We start from the raw sequence: 23,237 nt of genomic DNA, 5'->3' as shown, positions 1-23,237 counted from the left end.
TTAAAATACTCTCTGCAATTAATATTTCAAACTCCTAGTATTAATATCTGAGCTTTTAAATCTCTTGAATATTTTTAGGGCATGGATTATAAAGAAAGTGAGCTTAAAGTTAACAGTGAAAAGATTCAGCATGTTAAGTGACTATTAAGTGCCTTCACGCAGTTCACTGAATCTCCTGATTAAGTAAAGCAATGTTGCCCCAGATGAAATGCGCTGTAGAAGGCAGTGTCAAAACGATGAAGCCAGGAGTGACAGTAGCCAGATCTGAATTTAGAAGAAATGAATTCTCATTTCTCTGCAGGCAGAGAAAGTTCAATGAGGCAGTAGCTTTTACTCATGTTTCCAACAGCAAACAAAAGTCCAGTTTTGTTAGCCTTGTTAACCAGAGATAGGTAGAAACCTTCAGACAGGGAACCTGCTATATTATCTTGTGGACTTCTCATGCAGTGTTGCTCTGATTCCAGTGAAGATTCCCAGCTCCCCTCTGACACAGCTCTTTTCAGAGACCAAGCAACGAAGAAGCAGTTCCAGTGGCAGCAGCGCTGCAGTATTGATGTAGCACAGATACTGAGGCTCAACCACTGTGGCAGTTGCACATCCCCCTGAGATCCGGAACCTTCAAGAGCAGTTGATGGCTCCTTAGCATCTTTTGTGCCCCATTGTGCCTGTCCCCACGTACACAACTAGGGTGGTGCCAGGGTGCTGATAGTCACATCCTTCCCTACCCCAGGGCAAGGTGACTTCACCTCCACCAGCTGGGGGGGCAGGAGGGGTGGGACCCTCAGTCGATTGACAGAGTCCTCAACAAAGGAGGTGCCCAGAGAAGCTGAGAAGCTTCTGGACCATGTTGTAATGCCGACAGCCAGGTCTGACCAGGCTATAAAACAGGGTCCCCACCCAAGACTCCCTTTGAGTGGTCTTCTTGGAGCAGCGGGTCTGTGAACTGGAGCCCTGCCCTTAGACTGGGACGCCCTCTAAGGAGACTTCCTGGGATTGAGAGCATCTCACCTCCTCCCTGTGGTGAGTGGTTATTTACTGGATATATCCTTGAACGAGTTCTTGCCTAACCAGGCAAGTGTAAGCCCTCGCCTAACCCAGGCGAGTGATTATTTCTTGTGGGTATCCTGGAGTGAGAGGCCTCCTGTTTTGTTTCTTGTGAGTATATGTGTGCACATTGTGGGTGCCCATTATTCTTATGTTGTCATTCCCCAATAATTTCCTCAACCGATATCTGAACCTGTATTTTATGTTTTCAGAGTGCTAAATAATAGTATAAACTCTGTTTCTATTTGGTTTATTTGCTACACTTTTCTGGCTAGAATAAAGTTTGTTTTGGAACTTATTGTCTGCCTAAAATTGACTTTGGGGTGTCTCTGTGACAATCACCCTTCGTAACTTGGTCTAACCCCCATACAGCAGTCACACCTTGAGATGAACAGACAGGTTTGTGACCCCTTGCAGAAACACTAGTGTTGCAGGAAAGAACAGTCAGAGTCTGGACACTGCTCTGCAGGAGGAGACAAGGGTCACATAAGCATTCTCTAGCCATGAGGGCTAATTTGCCAATGAGCTACTGTGTCTACCTTGTCATCTGTTTTTCAGAAAGCTGACATGTCTCAGGTTACCACAGGGGTTTCCCCAATAAAATCACAAGATTAGTCTTTCCTTATGGATGCAAGTTGTTTGTTCACTGGAATGCTTGTTCTAGGACCATGTCTTTCAAACATAACACTTTGAAAGTAGCAGTGCTGGGTAATCTTTCTAAAATCCTGTCTCAAATAAAGTACATAGCATTTCACAACTGAAGGCTCAAAACACGATTCAATTCTTTAACATTGATTTTTCCCACAGCTTTAGTTTTTTGATACTGTATTTTTAGCGTCAGTACTTCACAGTAATAAATAGTGAGAGCATCACATTTATATAGGGTGAGTGACATACCCTATAATTGGATACAGTTGAGCATAGGCCACAGATAATCAGGTGTATCCTACTGAATATTGAGTAGCATACTGATAATTCTACTATATAATGATATGTAGATCTGGATTTTTCCAACTTTTTGAGAGTGCATTTTCTTTTGATACATATTTCTGCATGGTACCCACTGGACTGTCATCTGCAGATTTTCATCTGGGCAGGAGCAAAAGAACTGATGATAATTACTTGTTTCAACAAGTGTCTAATCCTACCACCACTGATTACAACCACTTGGCAGTGTCCTGTCCCGAAATAAGTGAGATGTGTTTGCCTAGTAACACTTCTGACATTTTGCTACCCTTTGAAGGAATTTTTGACACTTCTGGGAATTACAGCCAGTGCAAAACAAAGTAGTTAGAGACCATGAGGGATGATGATATGCTTCAGGTCTGTCAGCCCCTTCAGTTTTTGCAGTTTGGAAATGAGTCAGCTGTACTTGAAAAAAAAAAAAATAAAGCTGTGTTTGTTGACCTAAGCCTAAATATGATTCTGTATAAACAAAAAAATAATTGCAGAAAAATATCAGGAGAGTAAGGGCAGTGTACAAGTCCGGTTTGTGAACATGCTTTTTTTTTTGGCAACATTTTCACCAAAGCACGAAAACAAATGAAATTAAATGAATTCCATTCAGGCACAACCACTTACTTATTATATCAGATTTATATCCCAAATCTCAAAAAAGTGAATCCAGAATCCATTTGTGCTTTCACATTTTTGCATAATTATCTATAAGCACATGTATTGGGGAATTCACTGCATATCCTTTTTAGAATACCTCAGGTGGTCATTTCACATTGGCTTTGACGTGGTTTTTAACTCTGAAAGTCACTAGTTGGTCTTCTGGGTGTGTCAGTATGTCTGTGTGACATACATAAAGGCTTTCGCTGTTGGAGATTTTCTGCATTAGCATTAGAAGTGTACATTAGTATTAGAGACAATTAAAATTTTTCACATGTGAAAGATACAAAAATACAGCATTTAAAAATTCTATGGTTATAACTTCTTTATTAGATAAATATAAACTGTGAGTTCATAGCTATTTGTACTGATGTATTTAGAGATAACACAACATATCTAGAAATAATATGACAGCACATGAAATAGTGAGGAAATCAGCTCCACAGTTGGTCTCATAGACGTGTAGAGTAAATAAAAATATGGGAAAAGTCTCTTTCTGAGTGATCCAGGATGAGTAAGGAACTTCAGGTAAATCCTTTGCTGCCCTTTTTGTCTATGCACTTTTAACTATGTTACGGCACTGCCAAAACCACGGTACCATGATTTCTTCCCTGTCTTACATTCATTAGCTAAGCTTTACTTGATTTCCTTTTACCACAAATTACTGTTCACATTTCCTGCTTCTGATCTTTTTTCTCCCCTTTTTCCTCCCATTCACTTGCTCTTTTCTTGCCTCTCTCTGATCTGCTGCCTTTTGAGCTTCTCACATTGCTATTTTTTCCATGTCTTTTTCTACGCTTAGAAACATTTCTCATTCCTTGTTCATGAAAGCCCTGTCTTCTTCTTCTAAAACCCAATTTCTTTTATCGTCTCCAATATTTACTTTTATACTAAAGTTATTTTTATTCTCAGGTGATAAAATTTATTAATTTATACAAACTAAAACTGTAATGAATGCTTTATTTTTCTAAAGAAGTGTCGTAAGTCTTTTATGTATCTAAAAATAAAGGTTTGCATGCAACAATTTCATAAAAAGATGGTGATTCATCTCAGATCTTCCTAGCACACAGCAGAGAAGTACACAGCTCTCTTTTAAATGGACAGAAAAGACTGCAGTGAGATACAGGTCTCTGATTCTTGGAATAAAGCTGATTGTCGTTTTCATTTTGCAATATCATTTTGAAACCCGGACCTAGTGTTGCAGCAAAATATTTATGCTTTCATAAATGTTTACATATATACTTATGGTATCTGTTGCTTGTAAGGCACAAGAGGACAAAATGTACACATTAAGAGGAAGCATCAGAATAAATAAATGAAATACGAATGAGAAAGGATTGAAAAAAGGTCAATTAAGCAAACAGATACATGAATGAGTGATTGTGATGATATAAGTAGTACAAACTGTTTTGGTATGACTGTATGGGACGCCTACAAAGGAAAGAATGAAAGAGAAAGAAAAAGCTGAAAAGGAAGAGGAAAAATCATGAAGGAAAGGCTAAAAAAGTCAGGAAGACATGAGGAATATGGCATTGGGAAAAAATGTCAGGAAGAGCTGATTCTTTGAAGGTAGACTTTTAAATGGTCCTTGTAAGAAATTTGTTTTGACTTTCAACTTAAAAACTGCACAGTTACTTCTTACTCCATATGAATTTAGGTTAAGAAACACAGGAAAAAGATCATGGCTTCATTGAATTGTTCTGTATTCACAAAGGCAGATAAACTAAAAGCCAGATAATATCGTCAGGTTTTGCTGCAAGCAGATCTGCATTGGAGGCATATGAAAAAGACAAAGTTACTTTTAGTGACTGTCAGAAGCCCTGCATCTACCACCTGAATTTTTTTCTTGAGCTGAAGAATACTGTATTTTACTACCATTGATATGGCTACTTTGGCAATAGTGCTAGCAATTTTAGTGGTGGGCTGCAGTTTACTGTTCGAGGTCAAAGCTATATCTAGGTTTCTGTAGAATGTCTGCATAGTCTTTTCATCTATACATGCAGCCAAAATCTGAACCTGATGTTGCCATTTTACTCCATGCTTACTAGAGCTGCCTTTTTTCTGGTCTGAAGTATTTATGTGGTCCTGCCGGTACAACTCTGCACAATACTGGTGAACATATCAGCTCCCTTGATGTCTGGATGGTCTCTTTGTGTATCTTAATTAGTTCCCTATCACAGCAAACACAGGCATTTTCATTTTTGAAATCTTTCACAGGTTATCTCCACTTTACCATATAAAGATCAGCTTATGCCTCTGACTGAGACATAAAACTTCTCTTACTCCTTCGTTTTCTGAGGGATTTCCTTTCTTGCATGATGTGTCATGGATATCTACGAACGCATCTCCGCAGTTCTCTTCCAAATTCTTCTTAATTCATATGATGTCTCCACAAGACCTGACTAGGATCATGCTGCTGGTATGCTAAAATTATAGCCAATGAAGCTGAAGAATGGTAAACCCTCCAGGGTCTATATTCTGTTTTCTCATGTTTCATGCTAGACTAGCAATCTCTTTGTGATTTTTTTTTTCACTTTTTCTTTAGTCCTTGTTCTGCACTGTGATGGGAGTGCACAAACATTACAAAGGATTACAAATGAGAAAAGGAGCTGTGGTATCATGGATGTTATACATAGCCTGTCACAAGTAAACACACTTTTCTTCTCTGTTAGAAACAATGTTTATGTGAAACATGAAGGAAACTATAGAACAGAAGATTAAACTCAGACAAATTAAAGGTTTTGACCCAGATATTTGAAACATCATCTACTTTGAGATCACAAAAATAATAACTACGCCTTTTTGCTGCTGCTACTGAAACCTTCTTGTACAAGTGAAATAAACTATGAAGTTAAGCATCTCATTTTTGATTTAGATTTTTTTTTGTTGAGTTTCAGTCCAGGATTAGAGCAAAGAGGTCATAGAAAAGTGTACAAGCCAGCACCTATATGTAAATATTTACATATCCTGTCTTGTTTGGAAAGTGCCAACTGTACAGCTAGTATTTCCAACGGATTGCCCTAAACAACATTCCAAAGCAATATAAAGTTTCTAACCTAGATATTATTTCTGTATCTGCAAAGAGAGTAACATTTGACACCTTAGAATTATTTTATTAAATTGATCAGAAGAACAATGAAACTCCTGACTGAAAAAGACAAAACTTGTTGAACAAAATATCTCAACAAAATGAATTTTCCTAATATTCTGCTCAAAGTACTATTTCAGCTTTTCTTTAGTTTTCAGCACTTCCATCATCTATATGTGGAAAACTGAGCTAGAATTCATCTCAGTTTACTGTAGTCATGCAAAATCTAAGAACTGGACATGAAAAGTGAATCAATCACTCATGCCCATTCTGCTGTAATTGATAGAATGACATGACGTATCTCTAGAGAATAATTTATTATATCCACCTTAGAATTAGACCGGTCATTCTCTGGACATGTTTATTTTTTTATACTGACTACTGAGAGAACATAAACTATTTTATGAGGCTAGAATTAGGAGAAATTATTTAAATACAAATTGTGCAACCTTTAGAAGTTCCCCAACAGCATACATAGAATCTGGCAAGGAGACATGCTCAAAAAAGAATCTTCAGATTTTTGTGATATGCACAGTTCAACATTAAGTAATTATCACAATGTCTGGTAAACAGACAATCCACACAGGTATAGGTATCTATGTATGTTTAAGGTATGTGTTTATATATGGAATACGTACAGGCATGCAGTTTAAGTAAATAGTGTAGAAAACCATTGACAAGAATTCTGCAGACTAGACAATTCGTTAGATTAATATCCATTCTGGAGCCATGCAGACTGGAGTAATTGATTTAGACAAACTCTCAATGGGCTATATTTCTGCTGTTGATCACAGAAGATCTGTCTGCTTGGCATGGTAGGTTTCCCATCATGCTATGTCTAAACAAGGGAGTAGGACGGGCAGAATCACAGAATCAAAGAATAGTTTGAGGTTGGAAGGGACCTCTGGAGGTCCCTGTCCCTCTCTCTGCTCAAACAAGACCACCCAAAACTGGTTGCCCAAGACCATTTCCAGACAGTTTTTTAATATCTCCAAGGATGGAAACTCCACTCCAGAACAAAACCATGTCAAGGACCATTCTATCAATTTAACTATACAGACAAATGCATTGCAATGCACTTTTTATTTTTTTTAAATACAGATACATGTTACATACTCAACCTTAAGAGACCTGAAATTCTATTACACTATTGCTACTTCAAGTTTTTGCAATTTATGTGTAAAATGACTTAACAGCAACTGATTTTGCAAACTAAAAACTTCTTTCAGAGGTTAATTTACCAGACTACCCTGTAAGAACAACCTATGGAACTCTGTTTAAGATGCCAAAATTTCCAACACTATTTATCCCCAGTAGAAAATAAACCAAAGCAGTTTAACCTTAAGATTTAATGATTTTTGTTCCTGAAAACTATTTAAATCTCAACACATCGGAGAATACTAGTGAGTAATTAATGAAGCCATTGTTTATTTGAAAGATAAGTTCTTCAGATCTCCTTCAGTCAAACAAAATTCGTGAACAAAATAAAGTATAAAAGGTGGAATTTGCAAAAGATTGAATGCAAACATGATTAAAATTTGTCCCAAATGAATAGATTTTTTCACAAGATATTCATCTCAAAAGACATAAGAAACTACTGAAGAGTGTATTGATCCTTCAGTGAACAATTGCAAACTAGTGGCTACTTCCTTCTAATTTTCTTATTTCGATGACACTAATTCAGTGCTTGTAAACTGGACTACACTGAGAGCCACAAAAAAATTGTAATGATCTGTATTTAAATAGAGAAGTGGTCTTAAACAATAAGAAAATGGAAATAAATGTTCAGCTCCTGTCTGGTATGCATTTGAATGAGTGATATCAGAAATATTATCTGCATAATCTACAAAATTTTGTAATTTACAAAAAATTGCATTTTGTAACAGCCATATTTAAATAATAGAGATTCAGTTTGGTATCTCCTCATCTCCCACACAAAAAAATATATTCAAAAGCAAAAGTGTAAGTTAATGTTTTTAAGTTATCTTGGTACAATTACTCATGCTATGATGAACATATCTCTCAAAAAATAAAATATTTCAGTATATGAAAGAAAAAGCTGTGAGAACATTTACAGTGACTCAGCTTACTTTCAAAAACATTCCGACTTATTCACTGTTTAAAGGTAAAACAAGGTTACTATTTTTCTTGATTTTTTATATTATATTAATAGGTTTTGAGTAAAAAATAAAAAATATAAATTCAGTACAAAACAACAGCAGCTCTTATTCATTAACGGGGTTCCATTTTTTTCGACTGATCTTCTAGGCAGATAAAACAAATTTCATTTAAGGTTTTTCAATCAGAAAAACCTTCAAAAGTATAAAAAATTAATGCTAAATATAAACATATCAATATTGACTCTTACTAATGATCTGTCTTCAGAATTCCAGCCTTTTGAGTAACATTTTTAAGTATCAAGCATCATGTGAAAAATTAATATCTCATACTGCTTGACATTTTCCTTTGCAGTAACTAGGCTCAACAAATATGTGTGAAGCCAGTCAGAGTTGCAAATCATAGGAAAACAAGGAAGCCTTTGAAATAGTGTTATGTTTCAAATATATTTTAATTGTGTGATTTGTTTAATTTGAAGGCTCTAAATACCCAGCAGTTTCCACTAGCAATTTGCAACACATTTAAATGTTCTAAATTACATTCAATTTTCCTATTTCCAAAGATAACAACACAAAGTGCTTGCTATTCCCCAATCATACAAAAATCGAAAAAATATCAGTGTTTAGTTGTTGTAGCTTTCTAAAGATAATGTTATCAGTGCAAGGGTCAGGTGAACTGCTAAGAAATTTCATCAAAATGGATGATGATAGTCAAGTACTAGTCTAATACTATAGATGCATGATCCATTGAAGGCATATAAGGAAAATATTTATAATAACTGAAATGGATATAAATTGGATTTAGGACTGAAATATATGTTAATAATCTGTAATTCTGGGTTTTTAGAAATTAGAGTTTACATGGAAACTTGTTAAACAAGCGTCCTTAATTTGAATAACATCATGGCCATCTTCAAGACGTTTGCTTTTCCAACCAACACATCCTGAATTTTTCACAGGTTTCTTTTTAACCCATGTTTAATGAATTCCTAGCTCTAGAATGGCATGCAGATGTCATGAATGATCAATATTAATGACAAATAGAGCAGTAAGCTGTACTCATGTTCCTGACTTTTTAGTTTGAGACATCACATAAATACCTTTTCTTTCTCTCTTTGGAGGGAAACTAGGGCCATGACTTAATATGGGATTTTCTTCACAGATGAGTTATTAATCTTTATAGTTTGCATGACTAGAAGCCATTTCAACTCAATTACATTGCATTCAGGTTCACTTCCTGGGAGATGTTTAATGGCAGACCATACAAATAAGATCAATATCCAGCAACATGCCTTCTGCCCAAGGGTACTACCTCCTTATGGTTTCTCTTGTCCTCATTTCCATCCACACTACAGTGGCCAAATGAAGTTCCATTTTAGCTATTACTTATCCAGCAAGCACTGAAAAAATCTGCTTGGTGACAATTCAATTTTCTGATTAGTCAAATTTTTGCCTTTCAGACCAAAACTGGTTTTCCTTAGTTATTCAGATACTTTAAAAAAGCCTTATTCTATAAAACAGCAGTGAAAAATAAAAGTAAAAATATTGAAAGATCTTGAAACAGCCAGGAATAATTATTGTCACTAGATACTGCATGCTACACACATACCTTTTATGATCACATGCTTTAAATATTATTTCTCACAAAGAAACCTCAGGCATGTTTTGTACTCTGCTGCAGAGTGCACTCTTCAAACACTGGCATTTATTCAGCATATGAATTAGATATAGCTAACATGATTGTGTTATCATTGAGGAATACAGTCAGGAGGAAAAAACTTCTTGGGGGCAAATTCTTCAGCAAGAATACAGGACACAGACATATGCAGAAATCTTGTTAACAAAAAAATATTTATATGTATCAGACCTGGGGTAATAGTGGGGAGAAATACTTTGATAATATATTGTACCCCATGGTCACATGTCTTTATACTTAAAACTTTCTAATGCCCTCCACCAGAAAACAAGACTTATTCAATACTTAAGGAGATCTTAGATACGAGCTATTCTTTGTTTTAGAGATGACACATTTTTGTAAGGTTTGGATTAATATTTTTGATTCAGTTTTCTGACAGGTACATTGAATCCCTAACCACCAATTGCGTATTTGAACACTGATGGCTCTATGATGACTATCAATTTGTTTGCATCAAATTAACCTGGCTCATAGAGGTCATTGCATCTATCACAGTGAAATGAAACGGGGCTTTCTTTGCAGGAAGAGGCACTATCTTTTGGTGTGCTTAGTGGATTCTTTTTCTGTGTACAGGTTTTCATTTTTTTTGAAAAAGATTTAATGCTGGCCATCCAAACTATGGAACTTGCTGTTTCATATAGTGCACTTACATTCTTATTTGCTGCAAAATGAACTATTAGGTAATTAGCTAGACAGACAATGTTTAAATGCCTTGCACCTTGCAAACCGTATATGTTTACTTTAATTTGATTGCTAGAAATTATTTTTAAAATTGTCTCTTCAAGTTTTTTTCCCTCTACTCCAAGATAAGATAGCATAAGCAAAATAAGTGCGTTTTAATGAGATCTGCTTAAAATATTCACATTCCTGTTATATGTGAACTGAAAATACAAAGTAGGATACATTCTGCAAAAAGAGTTTGTACAGGTTGAGCTGCTTTCTGTAAAGCAAAGGCTAGGGCTAAATTTGAAAAAACATACAAAATCATTAAGTCTTTTGAAAGCCCTTCCATAAGGAGACAGCTACTCTACCTTGACTAAAATCAAACATGTCTTTCTCTTTGAATATTTAATCATAGAACTATGGACTGATAGCAGAATACTTATATATTTGCTGATATGCTTGAATCCTCTGTTCCCATCTTTATAAAAATAAATAGCTCAGGTTAGATGACATTTGTGTATTATTAGTTGAAAATTGTTCCAATGCACTGATAGTAAGTGTTAGGGAATATTAAGGAGAAAGCAAACAAAAAGAGAATTTCTATAAAAAACCTCTCAAAAAACCTCTATAAAAAACCTCAAATCTCAATATCTTAATCAAATACTTATTTTTGTAAAGACAAAGCTAATAAAATCAGGCTGAAGCTGATACACAATCGTCATATCTTATGAATAAGCTACCATTTTTAAATGACATTTGCTATGATATATTTGATCTTATACGAATTGGTTTTCCTATTCTGAGAAAAGGTGATTTATTGCAGTAGTTAGCTTCTAGTATTCACTCAGGACGTGGAGGAAAAAAAAAGTGGCTTCTACTGGCCTCATAATAAGATTATAGTGTACTAGTACTATATAATATCAGTAACTGAAGCCATACGTATTCCATTAAATTCCCATATGATTTCAGTAAACACAGTGAAACAATATTCTCCTTTTTTTCAAAAAAAGAAACAGAAATGAGAAAACCAGCAAAAAACCTGCAAGATAAATGGCTGTGTATATGTGGATTTTATTAAATTTGTGATTAAAGTATAGAGGGTTTCTAGCTGCCACATTCTCAGACACAGTTTCTTTTTTGTACTATTAATACATTTTCCATTCAAATAATATGAAAATTGGATGCTTTAAAGTCAGGCAATATGTTAGTATTTTGTACAGGCATAAATTTCAAGCCTCTATCTTCAAATTCAACATACACGTATTTGAAAACAATTATAAGAAACCATGATAGTGAATGTTTAAGATTTTGTTATGAAGAAATTTGGGGTTTTTTTGGTAACTTTTACAAAGTTTTCCATAGCACTTGTCTTAATTTTGTAGATTGAAGTGATGAGAACTAAACCCTTTTCTCAAGAGGAAATTCCATAGCTTCGTAATTGTCTTTGAGCTAAGAAGGTTTTCAAGACATTTGGCCTATGTTTCTTAGCTTCACCCCTTCCTATGCATTGCATATCTTTGTATGATGTTAACTAGCTGTTCTGATGGTTTTAAACTATCATCACACGTTCTTTATCCTTGTCCAGAGAAATTATCCAGGCAGAACTTTTTAAAACTAATTCCTTAATCGTTACATCCTGATTATAGTATTAAAAAAAAAAAAGATATCTGAAAAGTTTTCAAGTAAAGTTTTGGAGAACAATTGTTGTATTAAACTGAATCACCAAATAGGCATTATGTTGTCATACTAGTTTACTGTCCAGTATAATCTCAAAGCTCCTGTTACTATTTCTAATTTCAGAGTTACTATTTCAGATTAGATTTCAGAATGCTGAGAGTGTATTTTTCAGATTATTTTTGCAGATATTCTGTAATTATAATTAGTTTTTCACCATCTTTAATTTGTTTACAAACCAATATGAATTTATTTTTCTAATTAACTATTGGCATAATAATAACAACAAAAACTTTATTAAAACCATATCTAAATTACTAAAATTCCTTCTCTTATTTATATCCTTTAAATTTGAATACATTTTGTCTACCCTGATTGCTCATTAAATCCATGATTTTATCAAACACAAAAAGCAAATTGCTGAGCACTAAAAAAAAACCCCAAACATTAAAATGAATAAAATTGGTGTGTCTGAACCGCATCTGTTGAGATCTCATGAGCTGTGTTTTAGTGGTTGTCTGACTTTAATATTATAAACACAAAAAGCAGGTAGGGCATGCAGAAATGACATGCTAGAAATTTTCTTAAACTTTCTTTTTCCATCTCTTAAGATGCAGATCTAAACAGCCTGACTTTTTTCAATAGTCTACCTTTACAAATTATTTAATTTAATTTCTTCTTTCTTAGCCTGTCTGTCTATGTCTGTCTGTCTGCCTGTTTTCTTGGGAGGGAAGTGGAATAGTAATGCATAGTTTTCTACTATGCTGCCTTGAGTTTATTTTGACAGTTCTTTGCAGATACACAACTTGAACCTAAAAACTGTACAGAAACTGATAAAAATAATGCTACCACAATTATATCTTGGCCATATTATTACTCTTTATGCCAAAACCATGCAGTAATTGCAACAACATTTTTAAAACGTTAATATCACATAATGTAATCCACATCTTCAAACAGCTATGCACAAGGGCATGATGTGTGCATTGTAGACCACTAGGGGCAAACTGATTGCCAAAAGAACAAGAAAGTTTTACAAGAGAAGGATGACTTCATATAACCTAGCTACCTTTTTTAAAAGGAATCATTTAGATTCCCTCTACAGCTGATGGAGAGAGCCAGGAAACTTCAGATGGCAAATAATCTCATTTTAAAAATTTTTCTCAAGTGAGTAGATGAGTTTTATTGGCAATGACTGATAAAATGTTACAGAGAAAGCCTAGTGAACAGAACATAGTTTAAAAATCAGAGCTGGGTAACAAAAATCTTGTGTGATTTCTTTCTTTCACTGTTAAATTTTTGTGTTTGCTCGGGTAAGATGTGTTTAGGTGTTGCTTTTTTTTTTCCTTTTTTTTTTTCCTTTTTTTTCTTTCCCCAATGCTGTATACATAATAGTTTCATTAATTATGCCATATTTTTCTCAGAGACAGGATTAAACAAGTACTTGAAGCTAAAACTTGTATTTCTGGTACTAGAAATACAAATCTATGTATTTGCTTTTGCATCCAGTTTCTGTACCTTCCAAGTCCTTTAAGGATTGCTGCTTTCTACATAAAACACTGCCTAAGAGAGTGGGTTTTAGAACTGTCTAAGAAAAGAAGGATTTTAACCCAGAGTTCAATAGTTATGACCAAGAAAAACAACAAATGGAGGTGAAAATACATTGGTCAACAGTAGGAGCATCCTTTTTGCTTTCCTATGCTCTGAAAGAAACCTCTGCCAGCATTTGAAGCCGTTTAATCTCCTGGATCCAAAAATTTTATCAGGTTAATTAGAAATGGGACTTTGCTTGTCCTATTTAGTTGATGCCGTCCTTTAGTTCTAAATCACTGTGCTTGTGACCAAGTTACTGTTGATATAGTTTTTTTTCTTAATACTGGAAAGTACAGGATACAAACTCATAGCTATTTTAAAAAAATTAATGCAGTTTTAAATTTTAAAATTTGGCCACTGATTTTAAAAAGCCATCAGATGTACTTTTACATTGTCTCAAAGGTCTCTAAAACTATCCACTTCATCAAAGATCGTGTGCTTCGTTCCCAAACGTAGTAAAGCAGCTTTTAGAAATTAAATGACTGTGTCTTGTATAACTTAAATTTTCTCATATGTCAATACAGCAAACACTATAACAATGATAAAATTAAATGTGACATACTTTGTGTCATGATCTTTATGGAAAAGGAAATAAACCCACTTTCTTATTTGACTGCTTTATTTGCTAAGCATTCCTTCCCATACCTTATTGTTACTTGAAGGTATCCATGCTTAGGCAGCAGGACTTGAAAGGTTTCCATTAGATATAAAGACATTTTAGACAGATTACAGTTCCATAAGCTGCAAATCTTTATTGATTATTGCTTAGGAAGATCTAAGTAACTATCGAACACCACTTCTTATGTCTCTCCTCAAAAACCTATGCTAATTTTCTTCTTGCATAGGCAACAGGTGTAATTAAAACAAACAAACAAACAAACCCACCCCAAAGAACAACAACAACAAACCACAAAACCAAAACCCAAGAACTAAGCAGGAAAGGATTATTAAAGATTTATTATTTTTTAATTTTTTTATTTTTTACTTTCCCTTTCCTTTTCTACAGTAGTAATTTTTAAATAGATGAAGACAATAACAAGGTCTTGGGAATTTTACAGATTTAGGATTGATAACAATGGTGTCATTTGTTGCCTACACCCCTTCTCTCTAGAGACTGCTTCGAGGCAGATATTCCCAGTCTCAGCTACTTGGAGCAGTCTGGCCTTTTTCGTTCTCCTTCCTCTTTGCTAATGCTTTGCCTGCCAGACATGCTCAGGGACTTGCAGCCCTCAGCCTTCCTCACTGTAGAATAAAGAGGAGGCAGGTTTTTGACTGGGGCTGGCTAGGCTTGGTCAGGCCCTTAGGGAAACAGTTGTTCTGTTGCAAACTTTACAGAATATCCTGCAGATACACTGTAACTGAAATCAGATTTTCATGCCTTATGGTTGCTTACTATCTCTTACACAAGATACATAAATATTACATGCACAATGACTAACAGAAGCGATCAGATTGAATCTGGAACAGTGTTGCATTAATACAGGATTCTGTTATCCTTAAGTATCTCAAATACTGTTCTGGCATCAATAGCATTCTCTAAGATAAAAGTTATTGCTCAAAGTGAATAGTAACTGGCAGTAGAATCTGTCACTTACTGTCTATATAGCTTATAACTTGAAGTGCCTTGACTTTGCTTTTGATCTAGAAGTTCATTAAAGGAAGAGAACAAATCAGGCATGCTTTATCACTTCACTCTTTCTTTTATAATGTTTTATAAATAAATGGACTCTCACATCATGTTCTCCTAAGCTAACCCACCAGTTGATGCAGTTTCACGTAGTTCTGGTATTCCAGAAGGAGGTGGCAGCATACGGTACTCTCTGGATCTCTGTACTTATATAGGAACTAACAGAAAATCAGTGCAAAACTGATGCCAATGCAAACTGAGGGAATACTGCCACATTACTCCAGTTGAATACCGAGAGTTGAATACTGTTGTTTAACGTCTCCACTAGTCACGGTATTTCACATACACTAAGACTTCAGATAGTCTAAAGAATCTCCTGAGTAACATCTGCTCTTGAATTTGCCTTTGATTTACAATGGTATTACATGTTGAAACCTCCATATCTGTTCAAATCAATTAAGAGAACAAACAAGGAAAAAACAAAATAAAATTAATGTCTCTGCAGTAATCACTTTGTGAGAAAAAATAGTCATTCTTCATAGCATGAGATTGTAGAGAGAATAAGCCATAATTGATCATAGATGTTGCACGTAAGAGTTATTTTAGTATTTGCTGGCTTTGTGCTCTTTGAATCATGAATTAAGAGATTTTTTTTCAGTATAGAAGCAGGCTAGACAGAACTAAAATTAGTACAACATGCATAAACAGACAAGAATAGTGGACAAAGTGTTGGAGGAAAAATAATGTAGTATTAGAAAAAAAAGGAAACAAACCAAGTCTTATCTTTAATTTGAACCAAAGGTTTCAGAATTGTGAAACAATTAAGTGAATCTATTTAATAAATATTTAATTTCAAAATTTTGGAGAAGCATAGAAATGGAAGTACCAAAAGTTCATAATGTCATCTATTCCAGTGGCTCTTAAAAGTGAGTCAGAGTGTATTACTTAGATGTATTATTTTTTCACAGCAATTACGCATCCAATATCCTTGGCTCTTAAAAAGAATAACTGCTTCAAAATTTGTGTATTGAACAAGTTTCTATCTTTTTTTTTTCTTTTTTACCTTAGAATGAGGTAAAGTCATATGTCAAAACCAAAGGTCCCAATGGAGCAAACTTGTTTCCAGATCAATGCACTTTTGCCTGTATGATGTAGGGCTAAACCTGCAAATGAATTTAGTTGCCTGACTCCCACTGAAATCAATGAAAGTGAGCGCTAAAGTAACTTCATAGTCTATATTATATTATATTATATTATATTATATTATATTATATTATATTATATTATATTATATTATATTATATTATATTATATTATATTATATTATATTATATTATATTATTTGGAATTTCAGCAGTAGTTAGGGTTTTTTGTTTCCTTGATGCTGGAATAAATAGAAATGTATGCTTGAAAGACTGACATTTTCTTTCTTGCTTGGTGATTGTAACAGTTATAGAAGAATTAATAAGATTGGCTTCATTTAAATAACATGTAGATTACAAATCACATCAACTATAACATACTTAATCTGATATCTGAATCTATATTATTTCATTGCTTCAAACAATCTTATTAATTATTTCACAATAAACGAGGCCTAAGGCCCAGTCATAGAGACATGCCATAAGAGTGATTTTTAAAGGGTCATTGATGTTCAGCAGTCTGAGCATTCTATAAGGCTATTCTTGATAAATCTAAAGACTAACCAATACATACTAGCAAATCTCTTGTCAAAGCCACATATTGATAGCATAATTTGAAAACAGATGAACATTACATTCCTTTGCAGGAGTGTCTTAAAAATATCCATATAAAAAAAATTTAAAAAAAAAAGTGTAAGCAATTTTCTACCTCTGGGAACTAAATTTTGGATTTTGAAAGGATGGCAGCTGAAAATTTTCTCTTATAGTGGAGCTATTTAAAAATATCTATGAAACCACTTTGATACAAAATAGCTTTTCTCATTCTGTATGATCATGTTTGATTCTGCATAAGCTACAGAAAAAAAAGAAGCTATATTTTGCAAGAGGGATCAAAAAGAGGAAAAGAACTTTAAAACAGCCCATATTTTTCTAAGAAAAGGAATTTAACACTGGAAATTGGACAAAGTGTTGTAATACCAAATTTCATAGTCTTCTTTTAAATATCAAAGGTGTAGTTTAGAATTCAGGTAAGTTATGTTACTTAATGTCTTTTGTATAGAACCACTACTGCCGCAAACTAGCTCAAGAATAAAATCAGAAAATTTCCTGCCTCAAAGTTCACTGAAGACATCTTTCACTATCAGGTGGACATTGTCATTACAGATTAATAGGAACAGATTTGTCCTTAAAACCTGAACATTCAGTGCTGCAAAGTACAGATCTTCCAACCACTGATCCAAAAATGTTTTGCTAATGTAGTATTTATTATTTTCTTGTTCTGTAGATGTTTCTACCCTGTCTATGGAAAACTGTTCCTCCTAGTTCAAATGGTACCAGATGACACTATAAAGACACTTTTTTCTTACCCTGACAGACCTATTTTTAAATTTTCCTCTTAGCAGCAGTAGTAGAAGATTTTTTGATCATTTCCCATATTTATTATCTGCATCTTCATTCTACAAAGGTGTAATATCCATTAATTATATTGTCATAAGACTTTATTTTCATTGTGCAATAAGTGCTTTTTCATTTCCATGACTTCTGAGATATGGTGGCTGCTCTGCGGAATGACCTGAGAGTTAAATGATAATATAGTATTAAACAGTGAAAGAGGTAAGCTTGGAAATTCATAAATTGTCAGGAGAAGACTGTTTTCAGGACAATTTACTTTTCAGACCTCATGTTCACACTGTGAATGATTGTAATTACATACTGTGACAATAACACATGCATAATACAGTACAGAAATGAACTTATATTTTTAGTTCATTATTCAAGGCAAAAAATCACAATGAGCCATATAAATAGGACAATACACAGGAAGCAATTTAACCATTCATTGCAAGTTAACAAAGGAGAAAAGTCATTCCATAAAGTTTCTGACCCTTGTTCTTGGAAAAACTGTTGGTTTAGTCAAAAGTCTTTTTAAGGAATCATCGCCACACTAATAATACTATTGATGCTTATAGACTACCTGTAGACTATTAGTATTTCAGAGTAATATTCCAATAACATAACATTATAGTCAGGGACCTGAAAAATGTATGCTTCTTTTCATCCTGGCATGTTTGTGAAATTTTTCATCTTTCTTAAGAGGATACATCATATATCATAGAATGTTTTGGGTTGGAGGCAACCTTAAAGATCATCTAGTTCCAACCCACCTGCCATGGGCAGGGACACCTTCCACTAGACCAGGTTGTCCAAAGCCCCATATAACCTGGGCTTGAACTCTCCCAAGGATGGGCCATCCACAGCTTCTCTGGGCAACCTATTTCAGTGTCTTATCACCCTCATGGTAAACAATTTCTTCCTCATATCTAAGCTAAATCTATCATCTTTCAGTTTAAAGCCATTACCCCTTGATCCTTTGTCCTACCATGACATGTCCTAGTAAAAAGTCCTTCTCCAGCTTTTTTGTAGGTCCCATTTAGGTACTGGAAGGCTGCTACAAGGTCTCCCCAGAGCCTCCTCTTCTCCAGGCTGAACAGCCCCAACTCTTTCAGCCTGTCATCGTAGGAAAGGTTCTCCCTGCCACCTCTAGACTTGCTCCAACAGGTGCATGTACTACTTATGTTGGGGACCCAGAGCTCAATGAAGTACTCTAGGTAGGGTCTCACAACAGGGGGGCAGAGGGGTAGAATCACCTACCTTGACCTGCTGGCCATACTTCTTTCTATGCAGCCCAGAATACGATTTGCTTTCTGGGCTGAGAGCGCACATTAGAACACAAGAGGTTCCACTTAAATTTGAGAAGAAACTTCTTCTCAGTGAGGGTGACGGAACACTGGAACAGGCTGCCCAGGGAGGTTGTGGATTCTCCTTCTCTGGAGACATTCAAAACCCGCCTGGACGCCTTCCTGTGTAACCTCACCTAGGTGTTCCTGCTCCGACGGGGGGATTGGACTAGATGATCTTTCGAGGTCCCTTCCAATCCCTAACATTCTGTGATTCTGTGTGATTCTGTGATTACTGAGTCATGTTGAACTTCACAACCACCAACATGCCCAAGTCCTTCTCCTCAGGGCTGCTCTCAATCTGTTCTTTGCCCAGCCTGTATTTGTGTTTAGGATTGCCCTGACCCACATGCAGGACCTTGCACTTGGCCATATTGAACTTCATGAGGTTCACATGGGCCCACCTCTCAAGACTATCAAGACATCCCTCCAGTCTGTTGACCTCACCACAAAGCTTGTTGTCATCGCCAGACTTGCTGGGGGTTCACTCTATCCCACTCTCTATGTCGCTGACAAAAATGTTAAACATCTCTGCTCCCAGTACCAATCCCTGAGGAACACCACTTGTCACTGCTCTCCACTTGGATATCAAGCCATTGACAACAACTCCTTGAGTACAGACATCCAGCCGATTCCTTGTTCACTGGGTGGTCCATCCATCCAATCCATATATCTCCAATTTAGAGACTAGGACAATTTATTAGGTCTTGTTGCATAAGTCCAGATTAATAAGCACAGACTCTCCTTCTGTGTTGAGGTAAATGACATTGATTTGTCAGGCATGTGGAAAATGGAATTTTTGGATTTTAGGTGATGATCACTTTTTCCCAAATACAAGCTATTTTTTTGAACTGTGCAATGATTAATTACACCTGCTATGTTTTGTTTCTAAGGCTGACTGCACTGCCAAGTTTTGCTGAGGTACAGAAAAAATTCCTTACATTGTGAGATCTCTAACAGCACAGCTGACATAATTTCTAAGCACAGAGTTTTAATTGTTAAAATGTTATTTATAAAATGCAAATTATTTAATGGGCAGGTCAGGGAATATGGCAATGTCTAAGCAGATTAATGAAACCAAATGCTGCAGTCTAGATATTTTTACAGTAACAAAACATCAAAATCTGGGACAAATGACCAAGCAAAGCACCTGTGGACAACAGCAGAAACTCTGTATTAAGAAAGGTCAAGGTAGACAGGACTCCACATGAGTATATGAGCTATCAAATGACAAATGTGTGCACCATAGTTATACAGTGAAGATATCATAATGGGATAACACGAAGGGAATGACCTCTACTGCCACACTTCAGCGGTGTCCCAAATCAAAAAGATACTACTAAGGGTTACAGAGGGTAGGAGGCCCAAAATCACATGGAGAATAAGGATTGAAAAGAAATGAATTATCATATAGATAATAGGGTCTGAAAGAGTTTCACAGCCATAGGAATGTCTCTCCTATTAAATTTCACCTTCATTGAACATAACCAGCATGGGCAGAACCAGGAAAAAATCGGACAAGTTCCCACAGTTCTGGGAATCTTTTTGAGAAGTCAGAGCATACATTTGGGAAGTACACCAAGAGCTGTGTGTGGGATGCTGGAAGAGGTATAAGGACTACAGCTTGAAATGCTAAGAATAAGTGTGTGTTGAGATTGTTCTCTTACAGTGGAAATACAGTGAGTGCTACAGTAAGGAATGTAGAGGGAAAGGAGGATGTCTCTGCAGATGCAGACAACTTACCTCCAGCAAATCCCTTCCCAAACTAAACCTGTAAGTGTTTTCTTTGCTTTGGACATAGTGTGTTGATACCATAACAGAGATTAGTTGGTCCATGCCAACTGTCAATCTCCCAGATAACTCTTGGATATTGTTCGGGAGATAAAGCTTTCAAGGGATTTATCCTTTCCTAGAGGCTGTTTACCTGAGAGCCCAAATTTTGGAGACTAGATGTGGGCCATTTAACACCAGCTGGTTTTAATTTCTGTGAGTATTCCCAGAATTGTTTAATTTCCCAAAATAGGCAGAAGCTAAAAGAACGAGTGAGTACTCAGACTGGAGTGACAAAATGGGAAATGGCAGTAAGAGATTGCATTCCTCAAAGTCTAGATATTCTTGGAAATCTTACTGAAATTTTTCAGTGGAACAGAAGGCTCTGAATTATCTTTCAGAAGCCAGTCAAAAATGTTTTTGTGTCCACCTGTCACCCTGTTTTTAAGTTATTTAAGACAGAAGCATTACTCTTGCATTTATTTTTTGTTGCTCTCGGCAAATTTTTGGTGCTTCATAATAAACAAACACATTTTCTTATGATATAAATTGAATGCTTGTTGCTGCTGTGGTCAATTTGCACTCTATTATTTTTTTTCTGAGTCAAGACCCTTCAATTTAGTAGAGAATTCAGATTCCTTCTGCTAGGTTTACAGTAGGCTTCCTATAATATTTCTGAAAGAAATATGAAGCAGAGCAGATACTGCGTTAGCACCATTCTCAGACGACATTAAAAAAACTGTCAGACATGTTATTCCAGTTCTTACCACCTTGAAAGACAGTTCTGCAACGTATCATATTACAATATATTTTCTTTTCCTACTACTCAGTTAATGCTCTGATTTGCATCACAGCTCTGTCAGGTCAGTATGAATTCTTGAATGTCCGTAGGATTCCTCCATATCAGGAACTTTTTGTGCTGTGTCTGCTAGGCTGATGAGCCTTCTGTCTGGAGGCTTTATGTTTAGATCCATTTCAAGAAGGTCATTGTGGTATAATACCATTATTTAGACTGCGTGAATCAGTGTTGATCTGTGGAAAGCCAGCTGGCCACCCAGAATTTGTTTCTGTTATCCAACTGAAAAACTGAATTAAATGTCCCTAAATCTTCCTTTCCATGTAAAATTACTCCCTTGACTCCAGCCATGAATGTTGAAAGGCTGTGAAATGGTGGAATATGTGATTTGTGGCATCAATAAGGCAATATCTCTGTTCATATGTGTTCTTTCTTATGAAAAATTTGAGGACTCTTTATGTTAAGAGGAAAAGTTACAAAGCATGAGGATCAACACTAGAATACATTTGAATAACATGGAGCATAATAGATAGCCCTGGAGTAAACATAAGGCTGTATTTCACTCAAGAACTCAGCTGCAGTCATAAACTGTGAGAGGTTTATGAATGACATCAGAGCCTCAGGAATTAGTTCAGCCTCGTACTCACAGAGATGCCATATGTTGTTATTTATAATACCCACTTTATAATTACTACTCTTAAACAATTAAATACTTTTGGTTGTAATATTTCAAGGATTAAATCATTAATTTGAAATGCTGCACTTCCTCTCTGTAACATCTCCAAAAACATACTCAATTCCTTATTAAATCTTTTTTAAAATTAAATTAAATCCTTAAAATCTTTTTTTAGGTGGACTCTATTTAATACAAACTGACTCCTGGTAACAAACTTTAAACACCACAAGAAACTCTAATAAGGCTGTGGAGCACAGTGTTATTAAACATAAGGTCTATGGTCACATTTTGTACTTGAGATGTTGCAGATTTTTATTGGGTCCATTTGATAGATACACAGTGTAAGAAGGTAATTAAAGAAAAAATATTCTGTAACATATTACTTTAGTGAAAGAGACCTGTGGTCTGCATGTGAAACAGAGACAATCAAAATAGTCCAAAGAAATAATGCAAATTAAAAATTCATATATTTGAAAGACCTCTTCCTGATTTCTACAGATAGTCTAAAACAATCCCTGAGGGGTCTAAAACAATCCCTGAAGACCACACTATTCTTGGAACTTAACTGTGATTTTTCTTGCCATTATAATATCCTTCAACACACTTATTCTTGGCCTCTTCCCATATGTGTAATGTTTCAGCAGTAGAACCAGCATAAGAAATCAAATATAAGTAGGGGAAAATATTCCTGCTCTCTGAAGGAGCTTGCGGACAGGCTATTTGAGTGCAACTGAAAAGCAACTGCATGGAATCAGAACAATCTCATAGAAATCTTCTGGACATGTCCACCCCCATCTCTATCTTGTTTTCTTGTTTTTTCTATTTTTTTCCCTTGCCTCTTTATTTATTTTTTTCTCCTGGGTGTCTTGTAGTCAGATAAAAATGAATGCAAACAAAGAGGTGCCTTCAATCAGTAAGTATTATTTATGAGAGGACTACTTGTCACTCAAATTCAAGGTCTCTATTGTTGGAACACATACGAAAACTCTTCTTGCAGAA

Source organism: Caloenas nicobarica, chromosome 2, assembly GCF_036013445.1.
Source record: "Caloenas nicobarica isolate bCalNic1 chromosome 2, bCalNic1.hap1, whole genome shotgun sequence".
Lineage (NCBI taxonomy): Eukaryota > Metazoa > Chordata > Aves > Columbiformes > Columbidae > Caloenas > Caloenas nicobarica.
Note: the sequence above shows the minus strand (reverse complement) of the source record.